This window comes from Triturus cristatus, chromosome 8 (assembly GCF_964204655.1).
Source record: "Triturus cristatus chromosome 8, aTriCri1.1, whole genome shotgun sequence".
NCBI classification, from domain to species: Eukaryota; Metazoa; Chordata; class Amphibia; order Caudata; family Salamandridae; genus Triturus; species Triturus cristatus.
The window spans coordinates 1,665,262,835-1,665,280,677 of NC_140591.1; positions in this window are offsets into that span (position 1 = coordinate 1,665,262,835).

Here is a 17,843-nt window from a genome sequence, read left to right on the forward strand (position 1 = left end):
CCAGCAGAAGACGTTCATGACAGAGAAACACAGATAGGACAGTCTAAAGTGACGTGCCACAAGAAGGAAAAAAAGATGCCTTCTCAGCAGATGAAGCACATCAAAAGAAGTAAAGTTCTGGACCATGGGATTTATGGTAGCCTGGCTGTTATGGGGTGATGCCCCGAAAATGGTCCCAGGATGCTTGTTTAGGGTCCAGAGAGGACCTGGCTTGGCAGCTCGGGCTGGACTGTTCCCATGAGAATGATTTGCATATGGTTGGGTCCAAACTGGGGTGCCATGATGAGCAAAAGAATGATGGACTAAACCCAGATCTTTGTGACAGGGGGTGAATGTTTGCATTGTTCAGCATTCTTCCAATCAATTGCTCCTTTTGTTTGTAGGGGAACACAGACAGAACAAATTGAAGTGAAGTACCACAAGAAGAAACAAGAGATGCCTTCCCAGCAGATAAAGTGCATGAAAGGGAAATAGAAGAGTCTACAATGTTAAGTGAAGTGCCACAGGAAGGAACAAGAGATGCCTTTCCAGCAGATGAAACTCATGAAAGGAGAGACCCTTGACTAGAACTTTTCTCAATGACTAAATATTAGCGACTGTTTGGGAAGGACCTCTGGCTAAGATGACTAGAGAGCATCATGCCAGCAATATTTATGCTTCCTGACTAGTAGTAATTCTATTATATATACATTTAGTAGAATTAAAGCACTTGCACTGCTGGATACCTATTAAGAAGCTAACATATATTTGGTGTAAAGTTCAGTGCATGTTCGTTTAGGTGCACAATCAATAGCTTGTTAATTGCACAAGTCAAGGAACATTTTGAATTCATTTAAGACTAACACATGCTGCATAAAGTAATAACAGAACTGCCTTGCTGAACATATTCAATTAATCTAAGACTAGTACATGCTGCTTAAAGTAATAACATAGAACTGCAGTACCTACTTATTAGAATTACTTATTATCTAAAACACGGTTATTATCCAACAACTGGAGAGGTAGCTTTTTTTCCTTTGTATGTCTTGCACCCCAGGGACTTCCTGACACTATAAAAGATCCACAGTACTGTTCCGAGTGATACAGAAATTGTAAAAATGTAGTCCCTGTACATAAGAGAATCTAGACCAGCTGGCTTCATGCAATGTGGCATTCTTCTGAAGCCTATAGAGCCACATCTCACTACTAATACCAGGCTTCTTTGGCTCTGGTGGGTGACTGAGATGGAGTATGCAACTGATATGTCATAGGGTAGACAACTAATATAAAAACGTATCTATATCATGGGTGTACAAATACATTTTCCATTAGAGTAAGGACCTCGGCTGAGCCTAAAGGGACTCTGTTTAGCTGAAATGGGGCTGTGTGTCTTCACAGTATTCATCCCTACCTTCTTTGTTGGTGTGTGGTCCATGCAGCCTGGGTGTAGACTCCAGGGTTGGGCGCAGCCATTCTATTCCTTAGAAGGAGACATTCTCATTGGTGGAGCATTTGCTGTACATTCTGGATTCACCTTACATGAACTTACACTACAGGAGGAGCCAAAGCAGATATCCTGTAAGGGGTAAGAACAGTTTAATATATCGTATATAGAAGTGTCTCAACTTCCTGTGAGAGAGAGGGCAGTTTATTACAGTATGTACAGCCACAGCCAATATCAAGTGAAGGTAAGCACAGATTATTACAGTATGTATAGAACTGTCACAGCTGGCATCATGTGAGGGGTAAGATCACTTTATTATAGTGTGTAGAGAAGTGTCACAGCAGATATCCTGTGAGAGGGTTAGAAAAGTGAATTACAGTATGTATAGATATGTTGTCACAGCTGAAATCCTGTGAGGGGTAAGAGCAGTTTAATATATTACACATAGAAGTGTGGCAGCTAATATCATGTTGGGGTAGGCAGATTGCTGCAGTATGTGTAGAAGTGTCACAGCGGAGATCCTGCGAAGCACAAGAACAGTTTGTTACAGTATATTGAAGTGTCACAGATAATATCCTGTGAACAGTTTTATTACAGTATGTATAGAACTGTCACATGTGATATTCCCTGAAGTTATGAACAATTTATTAGTGTGTGCAATTGTGTCGCAGCTCGTATACTGTTCTGGATGAAAATAGTTTATTACAGTACATAGAATTAGGGTCACATTTGTTATCCTGTCAACAGCTTATTGCAGTATGTATAGAAGTGACACATCGGCTATCCTTTGTTAGTAAGAACAATTTATTAGTGTGTATAGAGGTGTCACAGCTGATATCCTGAGAGGAATAAAACAGTTTAATACAGTATAGATAGAAGTGTCATGGTGGTATCATGTGAGAGTTAAGAACAGATTATTATAGTATGTATAGGAGTTCCACAACTGATATCCTGTAAGTATAAGAACAATTAGTAATGAGCATAAAAGTGTCACAATTGATATCCTTTGAACAGTAAGAATGGTGTTTGGAAGCCGGAATGTGTAACAGCACTAGGGAGAGAGCAGGAAATTGCCATCCCTTAGTAGATTTGGTGCTGTCCACCTCTCTCTCGCTCTCTCATGCACAGGGGCAAAGCAACTTTGGTACCTACTCTGCATTGTGTGAGTATTTAGTAAATATAGGGCCAGTTTTACTAACATTTTGTGCTGGGTTTGCATCGCAAATGGGATGCAAACCATCAAAAAAGGTTCTTTGCTTTCCATTTCAAAACTTGCTTTGTGCTGGAAGTACTTGGAAAGTAACGTAAACAATCACGAAGCACTACTTGCATTCCCATGCAACCACCCATGTTTTATGATGTAAAACACTATTTACTATCAATAGTAGACAGGATATTGCATCAGCAATTAACGCCACTTGTAACAAGGCATAAAAATGAGAATGTTTTCATTTCTCCTTTCTTTTCCGACTTTGCATGCGTGCTGCACTGTGCACTGTACAGCACACATACAGAGTAGGAAACGTTTTAAAAGTTGTCTAAGCATAGCAGTTTTTCCTGGAAAGAATCCTTCCAATACAGAACCTATGCTAGACTCATGCACACCCCCTTGCACTGTGATGCAAAGGTGTGGGCATAGCTCTAGGCAGTAGAATTCTGGACTGGTGCTAGGGAGAGGGTAGAAGAGAGCCATACTTCAGCAGGCCATGGTGCTCTCCTGCTCTTTACCTGTCCTGCAATGCTGCACAGCATTTGTGGCTGCTGCACTGCTTTGGGTGACACTCTGATAAATCTGGCCTTAGTGTTCCTGACATTCATTTAGGTGAGGATTCAACCTATCACTATCACCAGCTGCACCCCCTTTGCCTACTCCTTTCTACGTGTTCATGCATCCTTGATGTCATCGTTGTCACATTCTTAAGGTTTTTACCCATACACTTTCTGTGGGTTGCACCTGCCACTCTCAGTTTACAAAAGCAAGGCTCATAACATTGTTTCTGCCTCTTTAGCACCTGAATTTGATCCCTGGATGTGAAGCCTTTGAATCAGATGGACATTTGAGTATGTGCAAATTCGAACTAGAAACTAGAAAGCAAAACAGATTTACCAGTTCCCCAGTGATTAACCGCAAACACCAAAGCAATTGACTTTACAATGAGATAACATGTTTCTTAATTTCCCGGCACTTCTCACAATTTTTTCTTGAGTCATGGTCAGAAACAGTGTTTTAGGAGTTCTACATGACCTGCTAAACAAGAAATATTTGCAATTTCACCTGTGATATTGGTTGGCTCTTCCTACAATAGCAAGGTTTGGGGAAAACCCCTGGCCAGTCCCTTCACTAGCTTGAGGTCCAGATCCTTTCAATAAAATGCTATTGGTGGGCTGTATTCACATACCTACAACATTTCCTAAATCCTATCCTTTATGATTGATAATTTTCCAATTTCTTTCAGTTTTTTTATTTTCATACTGTTCTCCTCATCCCACACCTGGATATAATAATCTTTTAGATCTTTTTCAAAGTCAATCTGTTCCCTTAATGAGTCTAACATGAAACACATTTTAATTGTCCATGCTGATGCCACATCTGCTACTGCTGGACTTTTATGAAGAAATACCAACATGATTTAGTCTTGGATGCATGCTCTAAAAAGACCCTGAGTGCTCATCTGAATAAGTTTTCTATTTATAAAATATTCTCAAACTCTATCATTACTACTAAAAAAGTAGTAGGTCCATCACCACACATGGCCAACCACTGGTACTGCAACACCCTCCCATAGAAAATAATGGAGGTAGGAACTTTTAAAAAAACCTTAAGAAATAATTTATTGTTAAAAAATATATTAAAATATATCATATTTATCAGTTAATTAAAATATGCCAATACCTGCTTATAACTTCAAAAATAATGTAAATAAATGTTTATTAATTTACATCTAAATTAATGTTAGTTAATTCCATTCATCACTTATAATATTTATTCATGCAAAATAGAACATTGTTTTCCTTAGGTGAAAAGTCATTTTTAATGATAAATTCCGAAAAATGGTCAGAGATGTCATCACTGATGTAATTTAACACGTCAAGAGTGGTATAATATGTGAGGTCTTAAGCAGCACATGATGGGGTATGCAAGTTATAGTTAGTCCACTAACCTATACCTGGCATATTTGAGTGATTTTTTAAATTTTCATAATTAGTTTGTGTCTCATATCGACACATAATTATAAGGTCACATTGCCTGTTATTTTTACAGTGAATTTCAGTTTTTTTTACCCAAGTTATGGTTTTAGCATCTGACCTAACTATGATGTTACTTTATCCTGTGTTTTTTTATGTGAACATATATGTATATTTGTTTACAAAAATGCTACTAAATTAAAATTAGGCAGCTGTTAAGCATCTAAGAAGTTGAATAGTATCAGTAAACAGATGTGGAAAGGGTATGCTCTACTTCAGCAGACTTTTCTCTTTTTAACTATTTTAACACCTTGAAAAACACAATATGCCGCTCCAAGACCGCCAAACTTGTAAAGCCCCTTAGTATCAACACTATGCTCTCAGTATAATGCTGATCATGAGGTGGACCATAAGAGTAGCGAGTGAAAAAAAGAAATAGCTCTTTATTTTGTACATAGAGGAATACTTTGTTTAGATATCAACAGTCAGCTTAATTTATTTAGAAGCTACATTATTGAGGTTGTTTTAACACTGTCTTATTATTAGGGGCATTGCTATTGTGGGCAGGTAGGGTATCCTTGTTTTATTCCTTTAAAAAGGATCAATATACACAGTCAGTGAATTCTCCGAGGCGCTTAGACACAATAATGGGAACAGGACTACCTTGGGACAACGTATTGTGTCAAGAATATCATGAACAAAAATATTGTGAAGGTAAGTTTCTATAGATAAGCAAAGTTGTACTATATAGAACTCACATATATGTACCTTGATGATATATATAACTTCAAGGTATGTAGATGTGGCTAAAAAGAATAGTAAATCTATGCTTACCTATTTGCACTTACCTTCTCGATATTTTGGTTCTCGATATTTTTGACACAATTATATGTCCACACGATATTTCTGTTTCCGGTATTCTGACAGTGATCTTTCTCAGATTTAGGTTAGGGGCACAGGGACATGTAGATAGATTTAATAGCACTTCCTTGATACATCTGGCTCTAATTTACTCTGCATGGTTCTGCCACTGCAGCCTGAACTCCATACATTAGAGCCATTAGTGTAACTTCCATGTGAACCTGGAAACACCATTGCTGTATCATTGCTGCTGGTTATTCCAAAAGGATCTTGCCTGGAGTACCATTTGTTACTTAAAGGCTAAGACCATGGATTTTTAGAAATGATGATTAATAGAAGCCTTGGTGCAATCTTACATAATCGCATTTCTACGGACAAACATCTTACCAGGATGGGTCAAATTAAAAAGTGCATCATTAGTATGTGCAGTTGATTACATTTGGCAGAAAGTGATGGGGCAGCTGCAGGAGAGGATGGGATGGTTGTGTTGCCACTAATGTTCCCAGTTTTATTGAGGTGACCTAAAATACATTGGAGGAAGGACAACTGGGAGCCCCATGTGTCTGTATATGTGGACAATTGGAATGTCTAACCATTAAAACATGAATAGGCTTAGAGACATAGGAGCACTGGGCAGAAATGTGAGATCAATTCCATCTAATTCAGTGATTAGCCAGGTATTTTCCCTCAATGTCAATTCAATTTAAGCTTTATTCAGTTTAAAAAGTACAACCATAAAAAGCATTCTAAAAAAGGCTTATCATTATTCGATTAGCGTAATATTTGATTATACAGTACACAAGGTAAAATACAATACATAATTACATAAAAGTCTTGAAGGAGATCGTTAAAGATTATTCAGATGTTTTACAGATATTAAAAAGGACCTATTTTAAAAATATTCAATAAACAATACGTCGACCTGTACTGAAAGTCATATATTTTTTCATTTGTTATGGCCTCCTAGCGGAAGTTATCTTTTCTTCTTTTAATCGCCATTTGTATAAAGACAATTACTGCATTACAAACTTTTTCATTTTCTAGACTACAGATATAATTAAAAGCGGGTTTATAAAAATAAAATTTGCTATTGATAAATAGTGATCATAAAACATGCTTCCTAATATTGCTATAAAAGTTAAAAGTATTAAGTGCAATATTGACTGTGGTGACTTTCCATCACAAGGGCAATTTGGGAGGTTCCAGTTCCACTTGCCCATTGTAGGGAATGCAATCAGATAATGAAGGGTACCCAACCGTAACCTTGTTAGGTAAAACCTGTGTTGTAAATTTATTGTCAGCAGTAGGTATTATTGTGTACATAGTGTGAGTGAACCTTCGTAATATGTTTTAGTTGTCTATTTAGAGCTTGGTACTATGTCTGTTAATGATGCTCTTGTTCCGGCAGGCCTCAATTTTAGGTCCCTTTTGCTATAATTTTGGATATGTGTGGGGTCTTTAAAATCAACATCCATCTTACACTCAATTAAAAGTTTATACATGTACTGCAGCCAAGTGGTCTTTTTGCAATGGTTACGGGCAAGGCAATCCATTATAATTTCCTGGGTAAATTTAGTTCCCTCCTTAGTCCAAATCACATACCAAAGCGTAAGGGCTGCTGTACTAATGTAAGCACTAATATAGGAGACTGACAATTCCTTGTGGGCTATATATGAGGAGGTTAAATTAGGGACTGCTAAAAGCCTCCTTAAGAATAAATTTTCCTGAGTCTGTTGTAAAGTATGATTTGCCATCCCCCATAGTGCTGCACCGTAACAGGTTCCTGTAAGGCACTTACTCCTATATAGGGTCAGGATTTCCCTGATTGGTTTGTTCCCCATTTTTTTAGAAAATCTAAAGATGGCCTCAATTGATCGTATGAATTTCAATTTGCAAAGATCAATATCTGCGCCCCAGTGTCCATTCCATGTAAAAAGAAGTCCCAAGCATGAAAAAGAGGATGTTTTTTGAATATGCACGCCTTCAACATGGTGATTTCTGCTTTTTATTTTCCCTTTTCCACATGTCATTGTGAAAGTTTTGCTAACGTTAAGTATTAAATATTTTTAATTCATGAATTGTGCAATATTTTCAATTTTTTTTTTTTTTTTTTGAAATCTTTATTCGGTGATTAAAAAACACCATAAAAGCACATATATATACATGGATAAAAAGTCATTAAACATTAATCAAGATCCTTATACAAAGTTAGTGCAAATAGAGATACCGACATACAGGATCATAAAAAAGGAAAATCCAAAGTCTTTCATTCCTCTCCCCTAGTCATCTTTAATCGGACCGCAACCTTAATAAAATTCATAATACAGCACAATGTTAGTGGATCAGAGGCTTTTTGCAAAAAGACTAATGCGTCCCTGGCACGTTCCTGTTGGGCTTTTTTTAAAATATTTACAAGAAATCTGCGCCTGGGCATAGAGAAATAGGGACAGAGCAAAACAAAATGAAGGGAATCCTGCGGAGACCTGTTGTCGCAGCCGCAGGGTCCCTTCTGCTCAATTGACGTGGTGAAACCTGCTGGTGAGGCCAACATAAAAGGAAGTAAATTCAGTCTAAAACGGCACATAAGAAATCTATCCTGTGCATTATGCACAAGATACATATAAGGCTCCATACCCTCCACACTCTTTACCAGATTATGAGCCCTCACAGTCTTTTTAACACCTTCAGCCTCAGCTCTACATTGGGTTTTCCGCTCTAGGAAAATTTCCCCTACTTGTTTCTTGTGCTGGGCTGAAATTGATGTGGGGTTCATGAAGAGGTTTCCAAAGCCTAAATCTTCAAGGGTGTTTCTTACATATTTAAGCCAGGGGATGCGCATACAATGGGTCCTATCTAAGCAGTCCAATAAAATTTCTCTGCTTAGATGCGCATCTGGATTAACCCATATTTTTAGCCAGGCCACAATTGGCCTAAGTTTTAACAGGTCATCCAAGTATGGTCTCCCTAGCTCCCTATGAGCTATGATTCCAGCGGTACTTGGTGGTGCCCTCAGGATAGATTTCAGATATTTGTTTTCTTCCTGTTGAATTCTAGTGGTGTTCACAAAGCCCCATACTTCTGCCCCATAGATTACTTTGGAGCATGATACGGAGCCATACAAGTTCATCACCTGTTCCGGGCTCCATCTACCTAGCCTCCTGCCATATCCAGCTATAGCCCCATTAGAGGCAATCATTTTGCTACAACGTTCCCCCACTAAAGAGTTAAACTTTGACCTCCTCTAAAGTATGGGTGCCTATTGTATAAGTAAATTTAGAGGAAGGTTTTTTGCCGGCCAGGAGTACATATGATTTGCCCAGGTTGACAGATAGATCCAGTGTACTCATGAACCAAACAAACCCGTCTATCAGGATTTGTAAGCTTCGAGGTGTGCGTGCAAGCAGAACCGCGTCATCTGCGTAAAGCAGAACAGGAATATGCCGCTCCCCGACCCTTGGGGATCTGCCTTTAACCCCAAGAGAAACTGCTCCAGGTTATTAATATAAAGGGAGAACAAAAAAGGGGCAAGAATGCAACCTTGTCTGACTCCACTCTTACAGGGAAAAGAGTCAGACAATCCTCCCTCCCTATTAAATCGAACCTTGGCCGTGGTGTCGCTGTGTAATTCCCTTAATATGGTAATTAAACCACTCTCAATCCCCATGCTTAACATCATATCCCACAGCTTTCCTCTATTGACGTGATGGAATGCTGCTGCCAGATCCATGAATCCCATAGAAATGGGTTCATCACTGGCCAGAGTATATTTGGCAGTCAGCATGTAAAGGTTCAGGCATTGGTCACTGGTGGACCTCCCTGTCCTAAACCCGTATTGAGTGTCCGAGAAGATGTTATTCTCTTCGGACCACTCGGACAGTCTGTTCAGGATTGCCCTACCCAAAAGTTTAGCCGATACGTCAATCAGGGAAATGGGCCTGTAGCACTTGGGGTCATCCCTATTGCCCTTTTTGAAGATTGGCACGATGATCGCTTTAGACCAGGATGGTGGCAGGCCGCAAATGGTCGCAGTATTTATGACCCTGGTCATCAGCGGGGCCCATAGTTCTATATTACTAAGAAACAGGTCAGGGGGAATTCCATCCGGCCCCGGGGCTTTATTTTTAGTCAGACCCTCCATCCCTGCAGTAATCTCCTTAAGAGTGAATACTACCGAGGGAACCTGACTTGTGGTTACGGGTGACTCTACATGGATACCGGGCTCATGGTTATATAGACCCCTAAAGTGTGTGACCCACTGCTCCGGGAGGATGTTAACCCCTATCTCTGGGGAATCATTTTCTTGAAAGGTCGGTTTATTAATGATTCTCCAAAATCCCGCTAGATCCCTTCTTTCGCCTGCCTCTCTTAAGTCTGCCCAAGCTTCTGCCTGCAGGGCAAGTTTCCTCCTTTTGGTCTCTTTTTTATATTTTTCTCTGCACCCCTTGATTTTTTGAGGGTCCCTTGGTTTTAGCTTAAGGGAGCATTTCAACTCCCTCAGTGCCTTAGAGCAGTCTTTATCAAACCACCGGGGATTTACCAGATTACATGTGGGCGCACTGGTCCTAAGTAGGCCATCGACCAGGTTAGCAATCTGGTCAAATGCTTCCAGTACCCTTGGTCCCTGGACTTCTAGGTCTAGACAGTCGTTAATGGCTAGTCGGCCCTTGTCGCCCAAAGTTTTATAAAACTTTACCCCATCTATTTTGGACCATTTCAGTCTCCTACCTTGATCTGTGACCCTCTCCTCAATTGAGCGGTGGACTCTAGTTCCAGCACCCACCCTATACGAGAGCATCAAAACAAGGGAATTGTGGTCACTAAAACTGCTCCAATCTATCCCTACACTGATTATTTTGTTTATCAAGGATCTCGAGGCCAAAATATAATCTATAATAGATGAGCAACCCCTGCCCTTGAAAGTTGGTGGGAGTGAACCATCCGACTGTGGGTCTATCATATTAATGGTATGCTCTAGGTCGTACTTAAGCCGAAGCAACCTAAGAGCCAACCCAGTAGGCGTATGATAAAAATGCGGACCCTTCTCCATTGGACATTGTGACCAGTCTGTGTTTACCTTGACCAGTGCCGGACAGAGGTGGCAATTAAAGTCTCCCACTAAAAGCAGCCCGTGCGGCGGCCCCTTATTTTGGAATGTTGTTTCTTATCCCAGCCTATGGTCTAGTTCAGCTAGTAGCGGGATATGGTTGTTTACTATCTCAGTGTTATAGATGTTAAGAACAGAAAATCTTAACCCCTTTCCGAGGAACCGAACTACCTGAATCCCATGTGAGTTCCAATCTGGGGAGGACCAGGAGCCTGGGAGGTCTAAATCTACGTAGATGGACAAACCGCCCATTGCTCTCCCTGATCTGGATTTTCGGGCGGGGACAAAAAAACACTTGTACCCCTGTAGATGGTAATTATTCACCAAGGCCCATGTCTCCTGTACACATATAACTTGAAATTTTCTAATAAAATAAACCCATTCCTTGTTATTAAATTTGCCCGCTATGCCTGCTACATTCCAGGAGATGAATCTCACTCCCTCTCCCCTCCGTCTTGAACCCCCCTGGGGCCTTGATGGTATCTCCTGTAATGACCCTTGCGTAGCCAGCCCATGTCCCCCTCCTATACCTTCTATGGCTGTAGCGTTAGGTTCAGCAAACATGGAAATCCCCACACCACTCGGTAGAGTTTGCTGAGCCTGAGAGTTTTGCTCCTCCACCACCTCTACCAAAACGCCCTTATCCATGTGACCCTGGGGGACATTATCTGTTTGTCAATCCACCCCCTCTAGACCGTTCAGGCAAGTAAACCGGTTATAGGTGTGCAAGGGTGGTTCTGGTCGGCCAAATAATGGCCTAGGGTTGAAGGCCCAGTGTCTCCCCCTCCTGCCAACCCTCTCCCAGTTGTCATGAATTTGGGGCGGCTGCAATGGGACTGGAATAATGGGGAAAAAGAAAGATACACGAAGGGTTTGGATAGTGGATTCTCTGGATCTATTCTTCCCTTGGCATATGTGGGACACCGTTCCTGTGTCCCTAAAACTCACCAATATGCAGTCCCCTATAATAGATTTGTATGTTCTCCCCACCCATGGCACCCTTCTTACCATTATGATTTCGTTATTAAGGTGTGTCGGGAGGGGTCTATTTATGTTTAACCACTTAATTACCCTACTTTTCAGGGCACAAAAATCCTCAGTTTCACCTTCTTCGAGTGAGGGGACACCCGCCATGACTACAGTGAGATCATTAGTCTCTGGGGGTAGGTTAGGTCTGCGTGGTCTCAAGGGAAGCTTCATTAGGGGAGTCGGTGTGGTACTATCTACCGGCTGTGCCGGATGAACAGGGCCTGAAGGAAGAGTAGGCATGTTAGAGTTAAGGGGCTTAGTTGATGCAGGCTTGGGCCTTAGGGGTTTTTGCGGGGCCGCCGCATTTGCGGCTTGTAGAGGGACTAAGTTTGCTGCACTATTTACAGGCTGTTGAGGGGCTATTGTGGCGGGGGTAGATTCTAGATGCCTTCCCTGATGACCAGCCGGGATTTTCAGACTACCTAGTGTGGCCTCCAGAATAGTTAGTCTGATCTCAATCTTTTTTATACTCTCGCTAATCGGTAGTAAACATTGGAGCCCATTTGCTGTCCTGGATAACAGGATTGCATCGTCCGCATACAGAAGCACTGGTGTGACACGATTGCCGACTTTAGCGGCGTCAGCATTCACTCAAAGTGCATGCCTTCTCAGCTTCAGGGGAATGATCACTACAGGAACTACGGAGTTTCTACTATAACTCCAACTTCTGCAGGCGGCTTTGTGCTGTCACACAAATGATATTCCTCCATTAAATATTTGAGGACTTTTGAAAAAAATCCAAACTTTCCCCTATTCTTCAAGAATATGTCCTAATCTTGAATGGTGTTATTATTTGTTAATCAAGTAAAAACAAAAATATGCCTTTGTCATATGAACCTGCATTCACAGTGCAATCTCTGCTGAATTGTGTCATTAATTATCTAACAATCACAATTTATGTTAACATACAGATTCAACATCCGATACTACAGGGATATGCTGGCCATGGTGTTTGCTATTCAAGAAATAAATGAAACTCCTGAACTTTTGCCAAACATTACCCTTGGGTTTAAGATTTTTGATTCCTGTACGTCAGAGAGCAGAGCTATTGGAGGTGCACTGGAGCTCCTCTCAGGAAATATGGGTCTCATTCCAGGATACAAGTGTCCATTACTCCCACCCCTGCTTGGAGTCATCGGGGGAACCATGTCATTCTTAACCGCCCCAATGGCAAGGGTTATGGGTCCACTTCACTACTCACAGGTAAGGTTCACATGTCAAATGAATGAAACATTCTAGTAAAATGATGTGTGCACCTTTGCAAACATGATAGGTGCCCCTACGGGAACAGTTGGGTAGTAAATAACATCCACTTATCAGAAACTCCTTGATATTTTAACCTGAAAATTGTGATGATCTCAATAACTTAAAAACGTAACGTAAAACGTTACTACAACTCCCCCATAAAATGTGTTATTCAGTCGTGATTTTTTCCGCATATATTTTCCGAAAAGTATGGATGTGATTCCACAAAGACGCCATACTTCCGTATCAAATGACCTAAATACAAATATTTAATTTTAAAAAAAACAGCCCTTAAACAGAAATTAATAAAAGCATCTGTCCTCAGCACACACAAAAGCTCAGACACTGATATCTCAGAACGTGCATGCCTGCTATTCATGCTGATTGATACAGCTCAAGTTAGGGTCCTTATGGACATAACGTTTGTCTCTATTCATTGAATGTTTGCTGTCCTCCGACCAACTAAAAAAAGTTCAACACATACCCAGCAGCCAAGAAACAGGACAGGGTGCACACTCCACACATATTTAAACAACAACAAAAAAAAGCGATTCCCATTGTGAAATTAAGGCAATAGCTTCTTTGATTCATTTCACTGAAGATTTTTTTCCTAAACTGTGGTAGTACAGATTGAGGGAGCTATTCACAAACTTCATTTTCTTGCACATTTTGTAGTAGTACAACAATATTACTAAAGTACCACAAAATGCTGCTCACAAACCTTCAAGTGCAAATCTCAACCTCTCCTATCTTATCTATGGGGAGATCCTCACACATGTAAGTTTACAATTTAGTAGTAAACGTGTGTTAGATGGCGACCTCAGAGGAGCCTGAAAGGGGTCCTGACTACCCTGAGACCCACCCTCGAAGTATCGTAGCCGGGCACTGGCGGGAGACTCCCCCGGGGGAAGAATCTCGTATCTAGGATCGTACTTCTGGCACCACACGACACAGAGTGACCACACCGGGTATTCTTAGAAATCAATCTTTATCAAGTAGGTTATCACTGCAAATATGTACAAGGTGAGCACGGGCTCAATGAGTCTCGGAAGGGGTAGGGGGTAGCGGGACAGTCTCTGGTAAAGGTTCAAGGCAGGGACGTATCCGGCGCACAGCTCACAATCCTCGAGCTGGGGGATACGTTGTTGTAGTCGGGGTCCGGCGGGACCATGAGAGTCTGTTGGAGCCGCGAGTCACTCAGCGGGCTCAGGTACAGGTTCGGAGGTCTTACGAGCTTCAAGGAGCCGCGAGTCACTCAGCAGGCTCAGGCACAAGTTCGGAGGTCTTACGATCTTCAGGGAGCCGCGAGTCACTCAGCAGGCTCAGGTACAAGTTCGGAGGTCTTATGATCTTCAGGGAGCCGCGAGTCACTCAGCAGGCTCAGGTACAAGTTCGGAGGTCTTACAATCTTCAGGGAGCCGCGAGTCACTCAGCAGGGCTCAGGAGGGTCCAAGTTTCAGGAGCCGTGACCACGTCGGCAGGCTCTTGTTGTTCCAGCGTCGAATCTGCGGACAGACCCAGAGCACCCCTTGTTATAGGTCGACCCCTCTTTGATGTCCGGAGTCTGTGCAGGCAGGGGTCTTGTCACCTGGGGGTCGCTTGTCGGGATTTCCTGCTATTGTCTTTTGATCCTTTCAGGGCCGGGTCGGGAGGAGTCCCAGACACCCAGCAGGCACGGAGCCATCCCTCAGGGAGGCCGGAGGGCCGATCGAAGCCCATCGTCCCAGGGGAGTTCAGAGGTGCGATAGAAACTGCTCCTCCCTCTCTCATCCCCTGGAAGCGTGATGTCCTCCAGCCGGAGTGGCGCCTCTAGGCCCGGGTCGCGCTGGGGCCGGGCGGCCATCTTGGTGCATGAAGTGGGCACGCGGGCCCGGGGTGGCCGAAAGGGGAGAGGCCATGGACGGGGATGTCCGGGTCGGTGCGTGTGTCCTGGTGGGGAGGGTCGGCTGGGCCGTGTGCTTGGGGCTGCAGGTACCAGGTTTCGGTGGTGCGGGGGCACGTCGGGCCAATCTACGAGGCCGGGTCCAACAACGTGGGAGGGGCCAGTGGAGTTGCTGGAAAACGTACATACTTATTCATAAATGGGAGGGGTTTAGGTATGGTTAGGAGGGATTTAGGAAAGGACATGCACCGAGCCACAAATAAGTAGGCCCATGGCTTTTCACAAACTGCCCTTTCAAAGATACTAAAGTTACTACAGCCAATAAGGGATCAAAAATAGTACTAAATTACTCTTGTTCATCGCTGGAGTACATCCAGCATCACACATGACCAAACACTGGCACTGCAACAAACTGCTAAAAAATGGCCTTATTGACCTCAAATAAAACCCCACTGTAATGATGTTCATTTAAAATAAATGACATAGAATAGTTCAAATATAAATACATAGAATTTAATGTTAAAAACCTCTAAAATGTTAACATGTTTATTGTTTAATAATAAAACATTGTAACAAGCATATTGTTATATAACATTATGTTTTTAAATATAATTAAATAATGATACACACTTTTATTAATTACTATTGCACAGTTATACATTTTATTTGTTTTACTTTATGTGGAAATCATTTGTTTTAATTTGAAGTCTAGAAAAATAATTTATATTTCATTTCAAACATTTAAATGGATTAAAGATTTAATTCAAAATTGCAATGTAATTTTCCCTGTGCCCAAACACCTGTGAGTGGCCAACCCCCATGGACACCATCCCACATGTTTTGAGCATCACTTGAGCTAGTACAAGACTGCTCAAACTTCCCGTATTGCAGAGAGTGCAGTCTTGCGATACCACGGCTCCTGTGGGAGTCCTGCAGTACTTCACAGGAGACCTCTTTTTGGCTGCTAGGGGTACCTCTCCCCTCCCCTATTAGTACTAGGGAAAGAGGGCGCCCCTACTCGGTCCCCTTATATGTTATTTTTGGGCATGGGTTCCAAGTCCTTGTATCCTGTAATGGCAATAGAAACATTTTTCTTCATGTTGCGGCCAGCCAATCAGATCGTGTGGCCATGGGACAGGTACCAGCCCTGCAATGATTGGCATGAAAAAAGGTCTTTTGAACAATCAGATATCTCTTTTTTCTCCAACTATCTCTATAATTTAACAGCAAATTTATCAAAAATGGATTTACACCAAATAATGAAAAGCACCCTTTCTGAGTACAGTTCTATCATTTTGTCAAATTTGATGTAATTCTGTTAAGCTATTTTCTACTTTGAAAATTTGCTACTGGAATTAACATGGAAAAACAATGTTCTCGGCCCCTAAAAGATGGATCACCTCAAAACTTTCTAGTAAGAAGCTGAGGTGGCATAACTTTGTTTTTTGGAAAGTTATGTGAAGTTTTGTCAAATCTGTGGATATATCCTTCATAGGCAAGACCGGGCCAAGAGCGGGCCCATATGCGCCTTTCAGCTGTCAGAAGAGGCAGGGCTTGGCCACCCCTCTTGGCATGTTGGCTGGACTTTAAAGGTAAAGTTATAGGTTCAACTTCAGGGGAGACATTTGTTATCAGTGTTTCCTGCAAGCAGGACCAACACTGCGGCCTATATTGGGTTGCATGCCTAGTGCTTATCTTTCTTCCCATAGTCAGAGTGTTGATCTATTTCGACTGTCTAAAGTATTATGTGAAAAATTAAGATAACCAAGTCTTTGCTAGGAACAAACATGCCTACAAAATCAGCAAAACTGACTTCCAAGATTAGAACATTGAGAGAAATTAATGATCCAATTGAAGTAGAGTCTATATCAAATCTGACCACTAACTCTTTCCTCGCCTCTACAAACAAACCAATAGCAAAACTTTTTGCCAAAAAGCCAAGCAAGGTATCCAAGCAAAATAGTATCCCACCTGTGGTCAAGATTGGGTCTGTTAACACTTAGGCCTTGCATTTAGAGACGGATTGCGAACCAACTCCTCACCTGGTGCCAACCGAATCAACCATGGTATGCGAAAATAGATTTGCCGCAATTACAGTAGATGAACCTGCAGCACAGTTGAGCCCTAGCACAGCAATCCATGGGCCCTCTCGCAGCCCTAGCAGAGCAATCCATGGGCCCCCTCGCAGCCCTAGCAGAGCAATCCATGGGCCCTCTCGCAGCCCTAGCACAGCAGTCCATGGGCTCTCTCGCAGCCCTAGCACAGCAGTCCATGGGCCCTCTCGCAGCCCTAGCACAGCAGTCAATGGGCCCTCTCGCAGCCCTAGCAAAGCAGTCCATTGGCCCTCCCGCAGCCCTAGCACAGCAGTCCATGGGCCCTCTTGCAGCCCTAGCACAGCAGTCCATGGGCCCTCTTGCAGCCCTAGCACAGCAGTCCATGGGCTCTCTCGCAGCCCTAGCACAGCAGTCCATGGGCCCTCTTGCAGCCTTAGCACAGCAGTCCATGGGCTCTCTCGCAGCCCTAGCACAGCAGTCCATGGGCCCTCTCGCAGCCCTAGCACAGCAGTCCATGGGCCCTCTCGCAGCACTAGCACAGCAGTCCATGGACCCTCTCGCAGCCCTACCACAGCAGTCCATGGGCCATCTCGCAGCCCTAGCACAGCAGTCCATGGGCCCTCTCGCAGCCCTAGCACAGCAGTCAATGGGCCCTCTCGCAGCCCTAGCACAGCAGTCCATGGGCCCTCTCGCAGCCCTAGCACAGCAGTCCATGGTCCCTTTCACAGCCCAAGCACAGCAGTCCATGGACCCTCTCGCAGCCCTAGCACGGCAGTCCATGGGCCCTCTTGCAGCCCTAGCACAGCAGTTCATGGGCCCTCTCGCAGCCCTAGCACAGCAGTCCATGGGCCCTCTAGCAGCCCAAGCACAGCAGTCCATGGGCCCTCTCGCAGCCCTAGCACAGCAGTCCATGGGCCCTCTCTCAGCCCTAGCACAGCAGTCCATGGGCCCTCTTGCAGCCCTAGCACAGCAGTCCATGGGCCCTCTCGCAGCCCAAGCACAGCAGTCCATGGGCCCTCTCGCAGCCCTAGCACAGCAGTCAATGGGCCCTCTCTCAGC